Source organism: Pinus tabuliformis, chromosome 3_2 (assembly GCF_031772625.1).
Source record: "Pinus tabuliformis cultivar Carrire ecotype Pingquan chromosome 3_2, CPIR1, whole genome shotgun sequence".
Taxonomy (NCBI): Eukaryota; Viridiplantae; Streptophyta; class Pinopsida; order Pinales; family Pinaceae; genus Pinus; species Pinus tabuliformis.
In genome coordinates, this window is record NC_142302.1 from 270,715,771 (window position 1) to 270,738,907 (window position 23,137).

Below are 23,137 nucleotides of genomic sequence, written 5' to 3' on the forward strand. Positions count from 1 at the left end.
ATAAATTCTTTCGACATTAAATAATGCCTCCACTTCTTTAGTGCCTGCACAACTGCGTAAAACTCCTTATCATAAGAAGAATACTTCCTTTTTGCATCATTTAGCTTTTCACTAAAATAAGCTATTGGTCTATCTTCTTGGCTTAAAACTCCTCCAATTGCTTCTGCGCTGGCATCACACTTAACTTGAAAAGTTTTGTTAAAATCAGGAAGAACCAAAACAGGCTTTTCAGTTATTTTCTTCTTTAACAGCTGAAAATTTCTCTCTGCTTCAGCAGTCCACTTAAATGGCTGTTTATCTTTCTTTATGGTCTCAATAATAGGTGCATTAATCTTACTAAAATTCTTAATGAATTTTCTGTAAAAACTAGCAAGACCATGAAAACTCCTTACCTCAAAAATACTCTTGGGTGAAGGCCACTCCACAATTACCTTGATCTTTTCTAGATCCATCTTCAATCCTTCAGCTAAGATAACAAATCCAAAGTACACCAGCTCCTCTTTCATAAATAAACACTTCTTCAGATTCAACAATAATTTTTCTTGCTGCAGCTTCTGTAAAACATAATTTAAATGCCTCAAGTGTTCCTCCTTGGATCTGCTATAGACTAATATATCGTCCAGATATACTATTACAAATTTACCAATGAATTCTTTAAGAACTTCATTCATAAGCCTCATGAATGTACTTGGTGCATTGGACAACCCAAAAGGCATCACTCTCCACTCATATAATCCTTCATTGGTCTTAAAAGCGGTTTTCCATTCATCCCCTTCTCTTATCCTTATCTGATGATAACCAATTTTAAGATCTAACTTTGAAGAATATTTTGCGCTGGACAAGCAATCCATTAAATCTTCAATTCTAGGTAATGGAAATATGTACCTGATTGTAATCTTATTGATGGCTCTTGAATCTGTACACATTCTCCAGCCTCCATCTTTCTTTGGGCTCAGCACTGTTGGCACTGCACAAGGACTCAGACTTTCTTTGATCAACCCCTTGTCAAGTAATTCTTGCACCTATTTCTTAACTTCATTTTCTGCAGGAGTCATTCTATATGCTGCTTTGTTAGGTAGGCTTGCTCCAGGAATCAAGTCTATATGATGACTGATTTTTCGAATTGGCGGTAATTCATTAGGAAAATCATCAACAATAATATCATAATAATTCTCCAGCATTTCTTGAATTTCAATGGGTAATTCATAAATTTTAGTAGAAGTCAATATTACCTTGGGCTTGCAAATTACAACAAAATTTACCTCATTTTCTTCAATCTGCTTCAAGTATTCCTTTCCTCCAAGTAACAGAGTTTTTGGACCAGTCTTCTGTCCCGATACATCTTCTTCTTGCAGAGGCAACAATGTATGATTGACACCATCCTTTCCAAACTTGTAGGTGTTTCTCTTCCCATCATGTATGGCTCCTCTGTCATATTACCAAGGCCTTCCAAGTAATATGTGACACACGTCCATAGGCATCACATCACAAACAATTTTATCTTTGTACTTGCCCACTTGAAATTCCACTTCACACTGTTCTCTTACCAACAGTTGATGTCCCTTTTGTAACCATGACACCTTATAAGGTGTTGGATGCTTTATTGTCTTCAGCTTCAATTTCTCCACTACTTCTGTAGAGACCAAATTATCAGTGCTGCCACTATTAATGATCATTTGGCAACATTTCCCTTGGACTTTGCACACTGTCCTGAATAAAGTTTTCCTTTGTGGCGGCTCAGCCACCTCCTTCATTGGCTTAAGTAAGACTTTATTAACCACCAGAGATTCTCCTCTTTCTGGTGTATTCTCTTCTTCTGCTGCCACTGGTGCTTCTTCTTCAACTGGAGCAACGATTGCATTCCTCTGCTTTATGTCTACATTCTCTGGGCACTCAAAAGCTCTGTGTCCCAGCTTGTTACATCTGTAACATCTTATTTCTCTGCCTCCTCTTCCTCTGGAAAAACTCCCTCTACCTCTTGCATCACCAAGGATAATTTTAGGGGCGAATGTTCGCCCTTTGGCAAAATTAAGGGGTTTTAAATTTTTAGTGGGCGAATATTTTGTATCATAGTACATTTTTACAAATCACCTCAAATAGCCCACCTTATTTTAAGGGAGAGGGTAAAAAAGGTAAATTTAGACCTTTAAATTAGGACTTACAACCTTCCATTTGCCCATTTTCAAGAATAGGTTTTATTTAAGTGAATCCATTCGCCCATTTTCAAGAATAGGTTTTATTTAAGTGAATCCTATGGGCCAAATACCATATTTATAAAAGAGGTATGGTAAATTAATAAAAATATAAATAAATGAGAGGTATGGTAAATAAATAAAACATTTTTTATATTTACTCCATAAGTCACCTTATATACATGTAACGGTGTAAACAAATAAAAATATAAGTAAAGTGGAGGTATGGTAAATAAATAAAACGTCTTTTTATACTTAAACGGTATGGTAAATAAATAAAAATATAAATAAACTAGACGTATCGTAAATAAATAAAACCTCTTTTTATATTTAGTCCATAACCCTCGTTCTATTTATGAAGGCTCAAGAAAGAGGTTTTATTTAAGTGAATCCTATGGGCCAAATACCATATTTGTAAAAGAGGTATGGTAAATTAATAAAAATATAAATAAACGAGAGGTATGGTAAACAAATAAAACATTTTTTTAATATTTACTCCATAAGTCACCTTATATTTACGAACACTCAAAAAATGGGTTATATTTAGGTCAAACCTATGGCCAAAATACTATGGGACAAATACCATGGACTAGATTGTTATTAATACCATGCAAAAAACCATTATTAACCCTAATATTAGAATTAATAAAAATAAAAATGGCACATGGTATTGACCCATGGTATTCACCAAAATGGCACATGGAATGGTGCCTATTTAAATGGGGGAATTAAACCAACATGTAGCCTATGCTAAGATTCACTAGGACTTTACAAAGTTTTATTATTTAGTGAAAGACTCTCCAAGATCTTACAATATTTTATAATTGAGTAAAATATTCGCCATGCCTGGTGAGAGATTCGCCAAAAAATTATATATACATATTATATTATTGATAAAATCGCCTTCCATTTTTCCTATATACCATGGAGATTCGCCCATTTATTATATTTATAAATTTAGGGGGGGTTCTTAAAAGTTTCCCTGTGCATCACCTTCTCTGAGTGCATGCTGGGTTGATCTACTACAAGCTCCATCTCTAGGTGTTGTAGATCTTCCTCTACCACCTTGACTTCCTTTTCCTCTAAAAGTCCCTCTCCCTTTGGCAGACTGCTTCCTTATGAGTTTTTCCTCAGCTTTTAGCGCTATCTGATAAGCTTCCTCTACTGTTTTAGGAGACAACAGACTTATCTCATCCTGAATGTCCATCCTGAGGCCATTCATATATCTAGCCACCTTCTCATCTGTGTCTTGGGCTTCTCCAGCTCTTATGCTCACTTTATAAAACTCTTATGTATATTCTTTTACTGTTAAAGCTCTCTGTCTAAGATTTTTCATTTGTCTAAACAATGTTTGCTGATAATTACTTGGCAAGAACTTACCTCTTAACTTTGCTACCATTCGGCTCCAGTTCTTGATTGGCTGCTTATCAAGTCTCTTCCTTTCCGCCTACAAACCATCCCACCAGAGTGCTGCGTGGCCTTTTAACTTGGTGACAACAAACTTTACTTTCTTCTCATCTTCTGTTTCCTCGTAATTGAAGAATTTCTCCATGCTGTTAATCCAGTCGATCAATTCTTCTGGATTCAGTCCTCCTTGATATACCGGTACTAATTGGTTCCATGGTCTGGCTGTGGATTTCAACATTGACTGAAAGAACCTCATCTCAGGAGTAACCTGTACAGCTTCCTCCTCTTCATCAGCTTCAATTTCGGGCTCACTGACATCTCCATCATCTATATTTCTATCTGAAGTTAATGCATCCACTCTAGCTCGTAGCTCTTCTACTGTTTCCATTAGTTCAGCATTTGCAACAGGCCGTCCTCTTCCACCACGTCCTCGTCCTCTTCCAACTCTGAAAGCCATCCTTCTTCCGCTCCTGAGATTCAATTCAATGTCAGTTGATGGCTCTGATACCACTAATGATGGCGAGGGTGCAGGCGTTAGAGACAATCTCCCTAATCTGCCAGCAAGCTCTTCTATGTCTTGATCAACTTCCCTTTCTTCTGCTTTGGGCACATCCATCATTAAACTGATATTTCATTTCTTAAAAAAAAACCCACTATCATGCTTTATTAACAAACAGTGGCTTTCGGGAGTTCTTAAAAGAATATCCAATTGGAGGACTTACGCAACACAATATATATATATATATATATATATATATATATATACGTTATATTCTCCCTTTCCTCTTTGACATCGGTGATGGTTATAGGCGGGACTTTACCATGGACAAAGGCTCGGATATTATGGACTGACGGCTATATATATCCGCCCTCTATGCTGGTTTCGGGTCGATATATATATAAGTCGGCAATCGCCCAACCAATGATCTTCTTTCCTCCGAATCAACGGACCCGATACACTTATGTGCAGCCTTTAATACTTCGGCGGTTCCGCTTTTCGGTGGTCGACTCAATTAACAACTTCCCCACCTCCGAAATGACGGACCTGACAATATGTATATATCGCAGGTTATATCATTTCGCTCCTGATTCGAGACTCGGCCCTTGTTGCGCTATGGCTCCCTTTGGACCAAAAGGCTTTGTAAACCGAGCACACAACTAACAGTTCCAAAGGATCTCCCGACACCGATATGGTCTCAGACTGATATGGGTAAGAACTTCCAGTTATAAAGTTTCAAATCAGCTACAACCACTTAATGAAAATTTGCAAGAGTTCTTGGTATAACCAGAATGTATGCGCAACTGTAAAATAAGAGTTAAAGACTATATAAACATGAATGAAAGGGAAGGTGATTTCAACAGTTAATATAAAGTACTGCAGCATGCGGAATCCAGTCACTGATTCAACAATATTAAGGCACCACACAATAATCTACGCATGCATATTACAGAGTCATTTAATAAGAGACACCGCGAGAACAATTTTTTTTTTAAATAATACTATGGCACTCACTCCTCTCCTCTGTCTCATGAGAGCTTTGCTGCCTCTTTATTTATAACTAAGGATAGGCCCTCTCGTCCTTATCCGATACGAAGAAAGGCACACTTTACAAAATGATTTAAAGCTTGAAAGGCTTTGTTACAAATAACATGATTTATTAATAGAATTTATTCTATTTTTTTAACTAAGAAAGCATAGAAATTGCAGGCTAAAGGACCCCACTCCCTTGCCTGTAGATTTTTTTGGATTGTTTGGAATAATTTGGAAGATTTTTCCCCTCTGAGTCACATGCTCCCGCATCACCTTTTTTGGACATAACAAATTCGATGAAGCAAGTCGAAAAGGAAGTGCAAAATACACTCCAGAAGAAGCCTGCATATCAACTCAGAAAACAAGAAAGATAGCGAAGGTCATAAACTAGTATTTTTAGGTTAGTTTTTTCTCCTACATGTGAAGATATCAGAACCGAAGGTATCCAAAATAAGTCGAATGAATTTTTGGGACTGGGGCCTCGGTAAGAGAAGCCGAGTCAAGAAGTCTCTCTCTTAGAGAATATTAAGGAAGAGAAGACAAGCTAGGGTTTCTGTGGTGGGTTGGCTTACAAGAAGGGAACGATGTTATAAGGAAGATGAGATCAAGAAGGGAAGAAGTCAAGCACAAGAATAGAAATGAAGCCGAGAAGAAGAGCATCGTTGAAGAAGATGTTAGTGAAAAGGATATTGAGAGGACACTAGAGTCAAGGGTCTTTGTCATAGTCTTGGTATTCGCCAATTAAAGATATATAAGAAGAATTTCTGATTGGGTTTTCCTCTCAAAAAGTGAGAGGTTTTGGCCCTTGCTAAAAATCCTACATACTCTATCTCCTGTCTTGTATTTTTTATTTGGTAATTGTCTTGATGATAAGAACACAATAATAACATGACGAAAATAAGATGATAATCCAAGAAGTAAAAGTACATCACAAGAAATTATCAAGAAGATAAATATCCTAACTTATGATGGCCTAGGTTTCTCAACAAAATATATAGTCATGTCCCTTCCTATTTTTCAATAAACCTCCCACAAAATCCATGGAAATCTTTCCCAAGGCCTAGTGGGTACTGGTAAGGGATAGTGTACATATTGCTTCCTGTTACTAGGGTTTTTGTAACAACAAAGTATAAATTATATAATATACCATGCTACATCATTCTAGGTTAGTACCATACCATTGTATAATGTTAAATTTATTCCAAATACCAAAATTTCATGCAACCTTGGAGGGCGTGCCTCTTTGATAATCTACAAGCTTTAGGAACACATAGCTTGTTGAGCCTATAAAGTAACCCATTCTAGAAATGATAGTCAATATTGTTTTCACCTTCTTCTAAATTATTTTGGCCCCATAACTATTTAAACACCTCCTTGAAGTCCTCATATTATATGTCTGCTTCTCTGTATGAATCATGGGTAAAAGGATCCATGTGCATAAGAGTTCCTAAAGCTTTAATCTTGGATGTGGGTGGCCTTGAAAGAATGCATGAAAACCTATTTGTGCTTCTCTTATCGTAATCAATGACTAGATTAAAATATTATAAGAACCCCATCCACTTGTAATTGCTAGTTTTTTATAGCTTACTCCAAGCCTACAAATATTATAACAATTTGTGATTTGTGTGGATGATGGAATCCTTTCCCATCAAATAATGCTTCCACTTATTGACAAATTTAAATAGGGTATGAATTCCCTTTTCATAGACAATGTAATTGAAAACTTCCCCATGAAATGTTTTATAATTATAGTATACATGCCTTCCTCCTTGCATAAATACCACTCTCATGGCATACATGCTTCCATCTGTCTCCACCTCAAAAGGCTTCTACAAGTTTGGTAATGTGACAATTGGTGCTTGAATTACTTTTATTTTTAGCTCAACAAAATTATTTTGTTGATTTGTAATATAAATCAGATCATTATATTATTTTTCATCCATATTGATACTTTTAGAGTGGAAAAAGTCGAGGATTCAACTCACAAGACCATTTTTTCCAGTGGGGCCTAGTTTGGAAAATTGGGGTATGAAACCTTCCAAGATCATTTTTTTGGGTGTGGAGCTTGCTTATCTACATGATTTAGAGGTATTGTTTAAGCTGTGCTTGGATCTTAGTCCCTGATGGTGGGATTTTATCCCCACTAGTATCACCAGGGGGGGGGGGTGACAACAATTCTTTGGAGCCCCCCCTAGCAGGAGTTTGGGGGTAGCACCCCTTAAGAAAAAATTAGAGAAAAACTACCTTGTATAATATTGTAATTTCAAAGTCAATCTGGGTCGTTCACTAGGAAAAGTATCTTACGATAGAATTTATGTTAACTTAGGGATTTTTTCCCTAGAATGAAACCCTCAGTTTGTATGAGGGAATTATATTGCAGATGTGTATTATTTTGTGTGAGAAAAATAGAGGAGACTGTGTGAGAGAAAAGAGGAAGTTACCGATTGGTTATAAATTGTATCCCTTCATTTTACTAGATAATATAAAAGGAAGGGCTGGCTATTTCTTCGTGGTCGTAGCCCAAATTGGGTAAACCACATATATCTTTGTCTCTCTTGTTTTATGTTTTTCTGTGTTTGTTGTTCCATAATATTTTAAGTGTTCCATTGCTCTGTTATTTATTTTATAACACATTTTGAGGCATGAAATGACATTTTTTTGGGGAAGAAATTTACCAATTTAGAACCACCCCATTTTTTCCTAGTCTACACACATATACCTTTCCAATGACACAAGAGTCTCATCAACCAAAGTTCGTATGGAAACATTATGCCACTCAGAAGTTGACCTTCTTGTTCTGGCCACTATAATTTTAGAGGATGCCATATAAGCCCCTATTATTCATGGAAAAGGGGATAGCCACATGATCATGATGAAGAAAACTCTATAAGGGTCCATATTGTTACTCTAGTTAAGCGTTGATGGAGTCAAACCTAACCACTAGTAGGCTATCGAGCTATATAACTATGCCACTAGGAGGAAAAGGGGTTCCATTCTTTTATAGTGTATCATTTTCCACAGAAGAGTAGAGCAACCAATAGGGATAGGGAGAGAGAAAACATAGAGTATTTTTTCACTATAGTAGCCCACAGACAACAATGATTACTTCTTTGTACTCACAACCATTTTATTATCATAGAAAGAGAGCACAGGGACCTCACCTTCCAGTTGGGTTTTTATCTTGAAAGAGTTTCCCATGATATGTCTTGTGTTAATCATAATTTGTGAGTTTTTATTTCACTATTCTCAATTTTTTTCACAATTATAATTTTGCATACATACACAATAAATACTAATTTTTATATCCATAAAAGTAAAGAGAAATGAATCCTCATAGTGTAGCTTCCATATTTTTAAGAATAATTTATCATATATGTTGTGACAAACTGTCTGATGGAATATCTGTGGAAGTTCACAGATCATATTGGTATCATAGTAGATTTCTTTTGGTATATTATGGATATTTACGGGGAATCCAGATCGGTTAAGAAAAAAATCATAAAACCCTTGTCATGGTTGATGAATATGAGAATAACCATCTTGATCTTACAAAGGAGAAGTTTTTGTGGCTGGAGGAACAACTTGAAAATATAATCCATAATGTGAATCTCCTCATGGTGGCCCTGACCAATAAGCTTGGGATATTTAGAGAAGATGGGGATTCTACTGCAGAGGTCTAATTGGAGGTGAGATTAGGAGACTGTGAAGAAACATACTATGAGTCGAAGAAAGGACACAAAAAAGATCAACCCAATTCGAGTGCCATGAAAAAGTCCCTGTTCAAAATGGAAGTGAAGGTTGATATGAATTTGTACCAAGGTGATATTGATGCACTGAAGCTAAATCAATGGTTGTAGCAATTAGAATTTTATTTTAGTGTTCATCATATAGAGGAAGAACATAAAATTCTATTTGTATGGTTGAAATTAGAGGGCCATGCACTGATCAACTGGGAATACCACATAGAGACCTTGAGGTTGGAGCTAGTTCCTCTAGTGGCTAAGTGGGAGAATTTTAAAACCCTCATAAAGTCACAATTTTACCCTATTAGGTCCGTAGAGGACCAGTGGATCTCGTGGTACTACTTCATGTAGAAGTAGGGGAAAAACATACATGATTGCACCACAAAGTTCAGAAAGATGGCCATAATGTTGGGTATCTCCACAAAGAACCCATATGTATTCCTCAAGTATCTAGGGGGTATACACAACCATGTACATAAGAAAGTGATGCTGTTTAAGCCAAAAGTGATGAACACGGCTTATGTACAGGCACAATACTTGGAGAACATAGGCAAAAAGAAAGGGAAATCAAGTGGATCGAAGTAGGACAAAAAAAATATTTCAAAGGAGGGGAAGAAGAAACAGAAAGGGGGAAATTATAAAAAGACGATAACAAAAATGAACTAGTACAAGGATCCCAGAAACCAATGCAACCACTATAATATTGACGATCATATAGAGGAGAAGTACTGGAAGTTGCACTCAAAGCTTAACCCAAATAAAAAAAGGAAAGATAATAATAAGAATAATTTCATGGCCACTAATTCAAGCAACTAAGTTGAAAGAAGTTTAGCCATGGATGAGAATATTATTTTCATGTCAATGTAAAAGGAGGTGAATCTGAGTATTTTTCAATAACAGGAAGAGAATCCTTCCAACTCACAACTCCACCAGATCCCAAGCCTCATTTTTGTCCAAATATGCCATTGTATTTTTCAATAACAGTAAGAGAAAGAAATGACCAAACCCTTCCACATTATATACAGGTCAAGAAGACAAATATTGAAGCGATGTTTGACTCAGGATGGCAGATGAATCTCATTGTAAGAAACATAGTCAACATATTGGGATTGGAAGTTCATGATAGTCCAAGCCCATATTCACTGGGATGGGTGAACAAGGATGCATATTTAAAGTTAAAAAAGGGTGAAAAATTAGATTTATTATCAATGCTAATTTCAATGATGAAGTAGAACTAGATGAGTTCTCCTTGATGTATGTGGAGTGGTGTTTGAAAGTCCTTACATGTACATGCAGGATAAAATATGCATGTAGAGAGATAACCAATATAAACTCATCAAGGATGGAAAATCATTCACCATTAACACACACAAAGGCAAGTAACAAATTTCATTGGTAAGTGCTAACCAAGCCAAGAAATTGATTAGTTCTAGCAAGAAGTTTGCTCTATTATTTTTAAAAAAGAATCGGTATGTGGAAGAGTTAGTAAGTGTAAAGGAATCCCTAGAGGGTTGTACTAAGAAAAAAAAAACAACTGGAAGACTTGCTATAGGAATACATGGAAGTGTTCCATGATCCTAAAGGGTTACCACTCAATAAAGAAGTGGAGCACGAGATCCAATTTTTGCTAGACTCCCCATTTCCAAACATTGGGCTACATGCAGTCAATTATAGAAGCAAGTGAGGTGAAGAAAAAATTGTAGCACCTACCGGAAGATGATGTCATTCGACCATGTAAATAATCATGTGGGTCACACATAACCATTTTTACAAATAAGGATGAGAATTTGCGAATGTGTATAGATTACAGGGCCTTGAATAAGATTACTCTCAAGAATAGGTACCCATTTCCGTAATAGATGGTTTGCTGGATCAATGGTAGCAAGAGAAATCCTTCACCAATATGGATTTATAGTTTGGATATCACCAGGTTTGAATTAGATAATAATAAACTTGGAAGACTACCTTCGAAACCACACAAGGTTTGTATGAGTGGTTAGTCATGCCATTCGGCTTATGCAATACACCAACTACATTTACGAGGTTAATGAATGATATATTGCACCCTTTTATAGATTCATTTGATATGTTCTATTTGGATGCTATATTTTTGTACAATTCTACCTGAGAGGAGCACATCTCACATTTGATGTAGGTGTTGGAGACATTAAAGAAGCATCGATTGCTATCAAATCTCAATAAGTGTGAGTTTCACAATAGTCTTTGATGTATCTAGGTTATTTGATAAATGGAGGAGAGCTGAAAATAGATCATTCCAAGATGCAGGCCATCATGAAGTGGTTGGTGCATACTAATGTTTATAAGATTAAGAGTTTTATTTGGGAAACACAATACTTGAGAAAATTCATAGCCTCATTTTTCAGCGGTAGTAGCACCACTCCATGCCATAACAACAAGTGGCAGAATTTTCCAGTAGGCAAAGGGTCAATAGAGTTCCTTTTAGGAGCTAAAGAAGAATATCAACCACACACCAATTCTAGAATTAGTAAATTTGCAACAAACCTTTGAAATGGAGACATATGCAAGTGTGTATGCTGTGTGAGCAATATGAATGCATGAAGGAAGATATGTATGCTACAATTCTGAAGTATTTCATGGGAATTTATTAACTACCCTACCAATGACAAGGAGATCTATGCCATGGTGTAGGTTGTGAAGAAGTGGAATAACTATATGATGGGGAAGGAGACAATAAATTGTAGAGATCACTGACCATTATAGTACTTACAGGACCAGATTAAGCTACAATAGACCAGGTATTACAAGTGGATGGGGTTTCTACAATAATTTCATCTATTGATCAAATATAAGAAGGGAAACATCAACAAGTTGATCAACATGATTTCAATGCCACCCACATGAAATACCATAGATTTGGGAACTCTAATGCACATGGAACCATTCATCCACGAACCATATAAAGAGGCATATTTCTAAAATGAGGACTTTAAGGAGGTGTTTCAACAGTTACAGAGCTAGAGACATGTGCTCTATGGTGACAACACCATTGAATACCATCTCCATGGTGAGTTACTCTACAAGTTGGATAATCTATGAGTTTCTAAAGGTGAGCGATTGCAACTGATCAAAGAGGCTCACACCTACAAGGCTGTAGGGAACTTTGCTGTAGGGAAGGTAGTGACCAACTTGTAAAGGTATGTGTATTGGCCCAAGAAGCAAGAAGATATAGCTAGGTTAATAAGAGGATGCATGCTTTGTTGTACCAACAAGCCCAGTGATAGGAAACAATGTTTATATCATCCCTTACTTGTACCCACTTGTCCTTGGGAAATAATTTCTATGGACATTGTCAGAGGTTTATCAAAAGCCAGTAAGGGCCATGACTACTTATTCATGGTAGTTGATAGCTTCAACAAGATGTGTGTTCTGATGCCTTGTAAAAAGACTATCATCGGGATAGAAGCAACAAAAATTGTTCTTTGGATAGGTATAGGTTCACTGTCAGATACCAACGAGCATCATATTGTATAGGGACACACAGTTTCTCAGTGCATTTTGGACTACTTTGTGGGATAATATGGACACGAAGTTGAAGAGGTCTATAGCATTCCATCCACAAACATATGTAGTCAACATGACTATGGTGCAAATTTCAAGGGGTTACAATCATAAGTATCCAAAGACCTTTGATGAAAAAATGGTACATATACAACACTCTTATAATAGAGCAATCCACACTTCTACTAGTAAATGCCCATTTGAAACTTGTTTTGGCTATTTTCCACCTTCACCTATGTATATTACATATGGGTAGTAAGGAAGAGTGAGGGATAATCTTATAAGGGATGCCCTAGGGGCTAAATTTTTTATGGATAGGATTAGGAAGATAAGTCAGATCCATATACAGGTACTAGAGACACTATAGAAGTCACAAGAAAAATATAAGGCTAGGCATGATCATCACAAAATAGAGAAGTCATTCAAGGTGGGAGACATAGTATGATTATAGTTTAACAATGAGAGGCTATATGGTCTTCGTAAGAAAATTAAGTCCCTCTAGTATGGTCCCTTTGAGATACTAGAAAATGTGGGAGATAGTTACTATAGACCCATTACACCCCCATACACATGAATTTACTTAGTGGTGAATGTGGAGAATTTGAAACTCTATGAGCCTTCCATGTTAGATGAGGAAGATGAATAGGTCCTACCTTTTGTGGAGGATTTGGAACCAAATGCTCAAGAAGGTTTTATAGTAGATACAATTTTGTAGAAGAGGTCCAAAACTACAAGACATGGGCAATATGACCTTTGTCAAATTAGGTTGAAAGGTAAACTTCCTAACAAGGTTAAATGGTACACCCGAGAGAAGGTGGAGGAAAAGTTTCCTCACTTCATTTAGTATAAGATTTTTGGGACCAAAATCCTCCCAAAATGGGAAGGTGTGATCTAGATTGGATAATTATATTTTTTTCATCCATTTCAATGGTTTCAAAGTGGAAAAAGTGGAGGATTAATCTCACATGACCACTTTTATTGACAAGGTCCAGTTTGGTAAATTGGGTTTGAAACCTTCCGGGAGAATTTTTAGTCATCAAATATCATTTTTTGGGGGAAAAATTGCCACTTTAGTGTCACACCATTTTTTTATTCTTATTCTACACATACAAACCTTTGCGATGGTGCAAGAATCGCCTTAATTGGAGTCTGTACGCAAAATTTATGCTACTCAGATGTTGAACTTCTTGTTTTCGCCACGATAATTTGAGAGAATGCCGTGTCAACCTCCATTATTCATGGAAAATTGGATAACCATGAGATAATGATGAATAAGACTTTAGAATATTCCATTTGTAACTCTGGTTAAGAGTCGAGGGAGTCAAACCTAACCACTAGTATACTATTGGACTATGTTATAACATGGACACTAGCAGGAAAAGGGGTTCCATTCTTTTCAAGTGTATATTGTTCCATAAATGAGTAGAGTATCCTAGAGGTATAGGGAGAGAAAACACAAAGAGTATTTGTGCACTGTAGTAGCCCATGGGCCACAAGCCTTACTTATTTGTATTCACAACCATTTTCTAGTCAGAGAAAGAGAGCATAATGACCTCACCTTCTAGTTAGGTTTTTATCTCAAGGGTTTCCCATGATATATCTTGTGTAAATCATGGTTTGTGAGTTTTTATTTCATTTTTCTCTATTTTATGCATTATTATAATTTGCATACATACATAATAAACAATAATTACAGACCCAAAAATCTAAAGAGAAATAAACCCTCATAGTGCAGCTTCCATATTTTTAAGAGTAATTTATTAGATATGTTGTGATGAACTATCTAGTGGAATAGCCAAGGAACTTTACAAATCACATTGGTATAAAAAAAATTACTTTTGGTATATTGTGGATATTTGTAGGGAATCTATATTAGCTAAGCCAACTCATAAAACCCTAGTCATGTTCAATGAATTTATGAATAACTATCCCGAACTCGCAGAGGAGAGGTTTTTGCAGTTGGAAGCACAAGTTATAGATATAATCCATAATGTGATCTCATTATGGTGTACCTGACATATAATCTTGGGCTATTAAGATAATATGGGGGTTCTAATGTAGAGGTCTAATTGGAGGGTAGATTAGGGGATTGAGAAGAAACCCATAATGAGTCAAAGAAAGGACCCGAAAAAGATCAACCTAGTTTGGGTGCCATCAACCATTCATAGTCCCTGTTAAAAATAGAAGTGAAGGTTGATATCAAGCTGTACCAAAGTGATATCGATGCTTTGAAGATAAATCATTGGTTGCAACAACTATAAGTTTATTTTAGTGTTCACCATATAGAGGAAGAACCCAAGATTTCATTTGCGCGACTATAATTAAAGGGTGATGCCCTAACCTACTGGGAAAATCACATGGAGACCTTAAGGTTGGAGTGAGATCCTCCAGTGACTAAGTGGTAGTACTCTAAAACAATCATAAAGTCATACTTTTTCACTATCAGGTATGTAGAGGACCAATGGATCAAGTGGCACAACTTTAGGAAGAAACAGGGGCAAAGCATACAATAATACACCAAATTTTTTAGAAAGATGGTGATAATGCTGGGTGTCTCCCTAAAGAACCTAGATGTAATCCTCAAGTATCTTGGGTGTCTACACATCCATCTACAAAAAAAATGTTATGTTGTTTATGCCTATATCAGTGGATGAGGCTTGCGTATAGGCACAATAAATGGAGAACATATGCCAAAAGAAAGGGTAATCAAGTGGAATGAAGAAGAAGGAGCACCAAGAGGGGAAAAGTAAGTGGAAAGGGGGAAATATAAAAAGATAGAAACCACAAAAAACCAATGCAAGGATCCAAACAAACACTAAAAACACTATAATATTGATAGGCATATATAGGAGGAGTGATGGAAGTTGAATCTGGAGCTTAACTCGAAGAACTAAAATAAAGATAATAGGAAGCCTAAGAATGTCATGCCCACTAATTTGAGAAACCATGTTGAAATAAACTTGAACGTGGACGAGAATATCATTTTTACTTCAATGCAAAAGGAGGTGATTTTGAGTAGCCTTCAACAAGAAGTAGAGAAAGAAATGACCAAACTCTTCCTCATAAAGATACAAGTCAAGAATACAAAAATTGATGCTACGTTTAGCTCAATATGGTAGGAAAATCCCAATTACAGTAGAGCTGGTCAATAGATTGGGATTGGAATTTTGTGATCATCCAAGACCATATCCATTGGGATGGATAAATATGTATGCAGAGTTAAAGGTAACAAAAAAATGAAAAATTATATTTGCAATCGGTGTTGATTTTATTGATGAAGTAGAAATATATGTAATCCTACTTGATGTATGTGGAGTGGAGCTTGGAAGTCCTTACATGTACATGTAGGATGCAATCTTCATGTAGAGAGCCAACTAGTACTGCCTCATCAAGGAAAGAAAATTGTTCACCATTAACACACACAAAGGAATTTCAAAAGTTTCACTTATAATTTTCAACCAAGCCAAGAAATTGATCACTCCTAGCAAGAAGTTTGTTCTATTATTTTTAAGGGATAATTAGAATGTGGAAGAGTTAGTAAGAGAAAAGGAATCCATAGAAGGGCATACTAAGAAAAATAAACAACAATTGGAATATTTGATACATGCATACAAGGATGTGTTTTGGGAGCCTAAAGGGTTGCCACCGAAGAGGAAAGTGGAGCATGAGATCCAGCTATTGTTGGACACTCCGTTACCAAACATTGGGTTGTAAAGGTAGTCTTTTATAAAAACAAGTGAGGTGAAGAAACAATTGCAACAACTACTGGAACAAGGTGCCATTCGACTGAGTACATCACAATGTGGGTTGCGCATCATCATTGTGCTAAGGGAGGATGGGACTTGGTGAATGTGTATAGATTACATGACATTGAATAAGATTACACTCAAGAATATGTATTCATTTCCTATAATATATGATCTATTAGATCAATTGCATCAAGAAAAATAATTCACCAAGTTGGACTTAAAGTCTTGATATCACTAGGTTCAAGTCATAGAAGAATATGCATGGAAGAGCGACTTAAAAACCACACAAAGTTTGTATGAGTGTTTAGTCATTCCATTCTTCCTATGCAATGCACCAAATACGTTTATGAAGTTAATAAATGATATACTTCACTCTTTTATAGATTCATTTGTTATTGTTTATTTTGATGATATAATGGTATACAATGCTACCTGTGAGGAGCACATTTGACATTTGACACAAGTGATGTAGACATTAAATAAGAACCAACTACTATCAAATCTCAATAAGTGTGAGTTTTAGAACAATATTTGGTGTATTTGGGTTATGTGATAGGTGGAGGAGACCTAAAAATAGATCTCACCAAGATGCAGGCCATCATGAAATGGCTGATGCTTACTAATGTTTATGAGGTTAGGATTTTCATTGGGGTAGCACAGTACCTAAAGAAATTCATAGCCTCATTTTCAGTGGTAGCAACACCAATCCATGCCATAACAACAAGTGGACAGAGTTTTCAGTGGGGATAGGGTTAGTAGAGGGTCTTTGAGGAGCTAAAGATTAAGTTTAGACAAGCACCAGTTTTGAAATTACCAAACTTGTAGCAAAAATTCGAAGTGGATATAGATACGAGTGGGTATGGGGAGTGGTCTTGATGCTGGGAGGAAGACATGTATGCTACTATTCTGAAATATTTTGTGGGGTAGTTCTTAACTACCGTACCCACAAAAAGGAGTTCTATGCCCTAGTGAAATTCGTGAAGAGGTGGAAGCATTATTTGATAGGGAAGGAGACAATAATCTACACCAATCACCAACCATTACGGTACTTGTAGGCCCAGAGTAAGTTACAACATACCAAACATTACAAGTGGATGGGGTTTCTAGAACAGTTTCATTTAGTGATCAAGTATAAGAAGGGAATCACCAACGATTTGGCTGACATGCTTTCAAGGCTACCCGCATAAAATATCATAGCTTTGGGCATTCCAATTCACATGAATCCATTCACCCATGAACCATACAGAGAAGCATATTTAGAGGATGTGGAATTCAAGGAGGTGTTTCATCAATTGTAGAGCTAGAGACATGTGCATGATGGTGATAACACCGTTGAATAAAATATTAGGGCAGGTTAATCTATAGGTTGGATAAGTTATGTGTTCCTATAGGTGAGTGATTTTAGTTGATAAAAGGGGCTCACACTTCCAAGGTTGAAGGGCACTTTGGTGTAGGGAAGACAATGGCCAACTTGTAGAGGTATGTGTATTGGTCTAAGAAGCAAGAAGATGTAGCTAGGTTCATAAGAGTATGCATATTTGTTGTAACAATAAGCCTAGTAGTAGGAAACATGATCTATATCATCCCTTACCTGTACACACTCATCCTTGGGAAATCATTTCCATGGACTTTGTGGGAGGTTTATCAACAACTAGGAAGGGACATGACAACCTGTTCGTGGTAGTTGATAGGTTCAAGAAGACGTGTGTTCTTATGTCATGTAAAAAGACCATCAATAGAAAAGAAGCCACAAACTTTATCTTTAGATAGGTCTGGGTGAAATTTAGGATACTGAACCTTAAACTACCATGGATATTCCACTAGTCAATTCGTCATAATAGATATGATAATATTATATTAAAAATTCTAAATTTCTACATAATTATAGTTTTATTAAACCTCTAGATCTGTAAATTTAATTGTAATTAGTGTATGCATGTGAATGGAAATTACACATAAAAATGGAGAACGACAAAATAATCTCACATACACATAAGACATAAGATATGCTATGGGAAATTTTTTGGGAAAAAACCTAGCTGGAAGGTAAGGCCACTTCGCTCTCTTTCTCTCTCTGGAAAATAAGGCTGTAGGTACAAAGAAGTAATTCATATGGCCCGTGAGTTGCTACAGTGAAAAAATACTCTGTGTGTGCTATACCTCCTATCTTTCCTGTCTATCTTTTCTCAGCTATGGAACAAAACTCTCTCAAAAGAATGGATTGCTGCTTCCTCCTAGTGGCCTGGTTATAACACAACCCGATAGCCTACTATTGGTTAAGTTTGACTACATCTACTCAGAATTAGAGTTACAATATAGAATCTTCTATAGTCTTGTGCATCACAAACATGTTGCTAGCTCATTTTCCATGAATATTGGGGGTTGACGTGACATCCTCTCTAACCATGGTGGTAAGAACAGGGAAGTCAACTTCTGACTGGCATAAATTTTGCATACAGACTCCGATTGACGCGCTTCTTGTGCCATTAGAAATATATCTATGTGCATAAAAGAATAAAAACGTGCTATAATAAAGCGGAAATTTTTTACCCCTAAAAAATATCGTTTGATGCCTCAAAACACTCCTAGAAGGTTTCAAACCCCATTTTTCCAAATTGGGTCTCGCTCGAAAAAACGATCCCATGAGTTGATTTCTTCACTTTTTCAACTCCAAATGCATCGAGATGGATGACGAAAAATATAATGATCCAATTCTGATAAAACCTCCCCATTTTGGGAGGTTTTTGGTCCCGAAAGCTTTTATTGACGTGAGGAAATTTTTCCTCCACCTTCTCTCTGGTGTACCATTTAGCCTTGCCTCGAATTTGTCTCGTCAACCCAATTTGCAAAAGTTCATGCTACCCCTATCTTGTAGTTTTGGGCCTCTTCTGCAAGACTGTGTCTTTTGTCAAATCTGCGTGAGCATCTGATGCCAAATCCTCCATAGAAGGTAGGACCTGTTCCTTTTCCCGATCTAGCATGGAAGGCTCATAGAGTTTTAAATTCTCCACATTCACAACTGAGTAAATGCGCATATATGTTGGTAAATTGAGTCGATAGGCATTATCACCCACCTTTTCCAGTATCTTAAAGGGACCATACCTCAAAACCTTGATTTTCTTACTAGGCCCATGTAGCCTCTCCTTGTTCAACTGTAGCCATACTCTGTCTCCCACCTTGAATGATTTCTTTGTTATGTGCTGATCATGCCTGACCTTATACTCATTAGAGGAAATTTTAGCCTAAAAGTGGCCTCCTAAAGAAAAATCTAGAAATTAATAAAAATGCCATGCAAACAATTTTTTAATATTACTTCACTTTTATTTATGTTCCATAATATTTATTAGCATGAAATTTAATAATTTTTTTTAATATATTATTTCTAGTTTTTTACTTTTATCGAAATCCCTCAATGTATGGCATTTATATCAAAATAATATATATATATATATATATATATATATATATATATATATATATATATATATATAAATTTATAAGCTCAATATTTAACACAATTTGTTAACCAAATGGTTTCAAATTTCTATATAAAATCCTAAATAAAAGAGAAAGTTTGTTAACCAAATTGTTTTAAATTTCTATATAAAATCCTAAATATAAGGGACTTTATTATGTAGAAAAAAATAAAGCATTAATCATTAATAAAATAACAAATAATATTAATAACATTTTTTTCATTGTTCTTTTTGTTTTTAAGATTAGAATGTTTTTTTTTGGAATTTAAATTTACACACAAATTTACAATACAATTTCTTTTAATATTTTGTGGGGAAAATATTTGACATGCATGAAACATTCCACCGTAAGTTTTTCCAAAACCCCTATTTTCATTAAAAAAAAATTCTTAAAAACTATATCATATTAAAAATTAAAATATATAAATTGTTATTATTATTTAATTTAAAAAATTTGACAAACTGATTGTGTTATAATTTATAATTGAACTTTCACTTCTATTTCTCTGGTTTGGAATCTTTCTCAAGCAAAACTAAAATTTCATAGCACTTTGCAAAATTTATCTTGCAAGATTAACATTTCATTAGATTAGCTCCCAATGTAATGGAGCGACAAACTTTCTCCAGGAAGATTAACATTTCATCATATTATATCCAAATGTAATGGACACATTCGGAGTGGCAAAATTTCTCCAGCAAAATTTCTCATGGGAGACGAAGCATGCTAATAGTAGCAAAATTTCATGCATATTTCATGGGTTTTGCAATTTTTTTTTGGCGAGGCTAAAATTTCATAAGGGGTTTACAAAATTTCTCCTAGGAGACTGATTATAGCAGAAATTTTTTATCCATATTTCACGGATTTTTCAAAATCTCTCCAGCGAGGCTAAAATTTGGTCAGGGATTTGCAAAATTTCTCCTGGGAGATTGATTATCTCCAAATTTAATGAAGCAATGTTCATATAGGAAAAATTTCATCAATAATTCATGGGGGTTTGTAAAATTTCTCCCAGGATACTGATTATCTGGGCGATTGAGTGAAATCTATTGTGATTTTTTGATAAACAATGGAGAAAAATTCTTCCCAAATCATTTCATTCATTGTTCAATTGGGAGAACATTTTTTCCGCTTTGGATGCTTCTTCTACTCTTGCTTCTTGGACAACTGAATCTGCTCTTGGAGGATTTTCAAGAGGAATACACTGTTAATGTCGGTTATCTGTATCTAATCTTGGAGAATTTTCAAGAGGAATACACTGTTAATGTAGAGTGGGCAGGTGATCCAAAAAGGAATTCAAATGATATCTTCTTCAAATAGATGGGTGTTTTGCAGGTATGGTGATTCATATTTCCCTTTCAAATGATATTTTCATTTTCTTGAATGTATTGATTCCAAATTTGCTACAGGTTCTCTTGTATCTAGATGTTCCTATAATTAACCCAATCTCACAATTCAATATCGTTATATGTGCATTTTCAATCCATAGCTCCAACTTGAACATGTACTAGGTAGCATTGCTATATCCTTCTTTGATTGGTATCAGAATATGTGGGAAAAGGCTGCCTAATTTCATGATGATAAGAGTAGGCTGTATTGCCACCGATATAATTTTGACCCCAAAATTGGTTAGGCAAATGGCCACTTCTCTTTTTTCTTTTTGTGTAACGAAGAATAAAGAATAATTGAATAGGCTATTGAGTGATAAGTAATGGATTGAGTTAGACCCTATAGTTGAAGTTAGAGGTTCCTCTAGTTAGCCTACAATTATAGATATAAGTGTAATCAAAGCAATACTCTACTCATTATGGCAACAATGGATTGTTATGAGCTAGCATCAAACATTCAAATTATATTGGTATAATGATAGAGCTTTACTTACTTTTTTTTTTCATGGTTCTTTAAATTCTAGTAATGATGACAATTCCTTACATAATGTTGGTTGATTGGGATATCATTGAAGCCCAAACTAAATATTCAAGCTTGTTTCTTGAAATTGTCTTAATGGTTGTATAACTTAAGATAAGATCGATGAATTTGTTTTGATGCTAATAAAACTTAAGATAGAATTGATGCAAGAAGTGTAGATATATAAAATGACACCACATAAAACTAGCACTTCAATAATTGTCAGTGCGGTGTAAACATACTTTCCTTGAGCCAAATGGTTGCCCCCAATAAGAAAAATTCAACATGAGATTGACCTCATGCCTAAGTTTTATGGCTAAACATTGATCTATATAGAACATTACTATTGTAAAGTTAAAAAATTAAGAAGTAGGTGAAACAAATCCTGAACCAACATACAATAAAATATAGTGCCTCCCCATGTGGATCATCTATGCTTATAACACCACAAAACATTAACTTTGTGAATGCAAATAAATCAAAGCTTTAACAAAATTGCAATACAAAGAAGGTAACCTCTGCCAAGGATTGATAACCTGCTTTTCATCTTTAGGATGTATAACACTTCACATCTAGTCCAGGTATTATCAAGTCCAAATGAGGACCATACACCGAAGATTGATTTTAAAACAATGCAAGAACTGAATGGGTGCTTGGTAATGCCATTCAAATTATGCAATAATCCAAAATATTTATGAATTTGAAAATGATGTCATATTTCCTGAACTAATTTTCCATTATTTATCTCAATCATCAATGATGTTCTCATTTTTAGCATATCTTGGGAAAAGCTTAAGTGAAACTTGAACATGGTGCTTTGAACCATTTGAGAGCACAACTTGCAAGCTAAAATGGAAAAATATAGGTTGCAATACAACCTATTGTAGTTGGGATTTGTAGTGGGAGAGGCAAAAAAAAATGCAGTGGCCATTATGAATTGGTTGAGCTTAGAAAAATTGAACAAGCTTAGAGGATTAATGGAGCTCACCAACTGAGGAAGTTTGTAGAAAATTTAGTGCATCTTAGTGTATTGACTAGAGGAGCCAAAATATCTCAATGGACTACAACTTGAGAACAACTATTTTGGAAATTTGAATTGGAAGATTTAAAATATTATCAAATTTTAGGTATTTTAAACCTTGTTGAGCCACGCTATGATACTTTTGTTAGTTTCGAGATCAACTTTTAGAGTCATATATTCACATAACTTGTTAGTTTCTTGACAAATTCCATATTTGAAGAAATATTGTGATCTGAAGATAAGCATAAAATGACTTATGATCCTCCATTAGGAGGGTTCCTCTATGATGCACAACCAAAAAATTCCCATTGAATATTTTTATTTACTACCATTTTCTTTGCACGCAAGATTTTCATGCACATGTGGGTAAACATTTAAAATATTTAAGGACTGGACAACACATTTGAGGGGTAGTGTCTCTTGGCACCTATTCATTAAGTTTCATTGTTATATTTTCTTTTGGATATATCCCTATTTGGAACCTATTCATTAAGTTTCATTGTTATTTTTTCTTTTGGATATACGAATTGATCTTCTAAAAGTTTTGAACTTTGTGATTTCAAAATCATGAG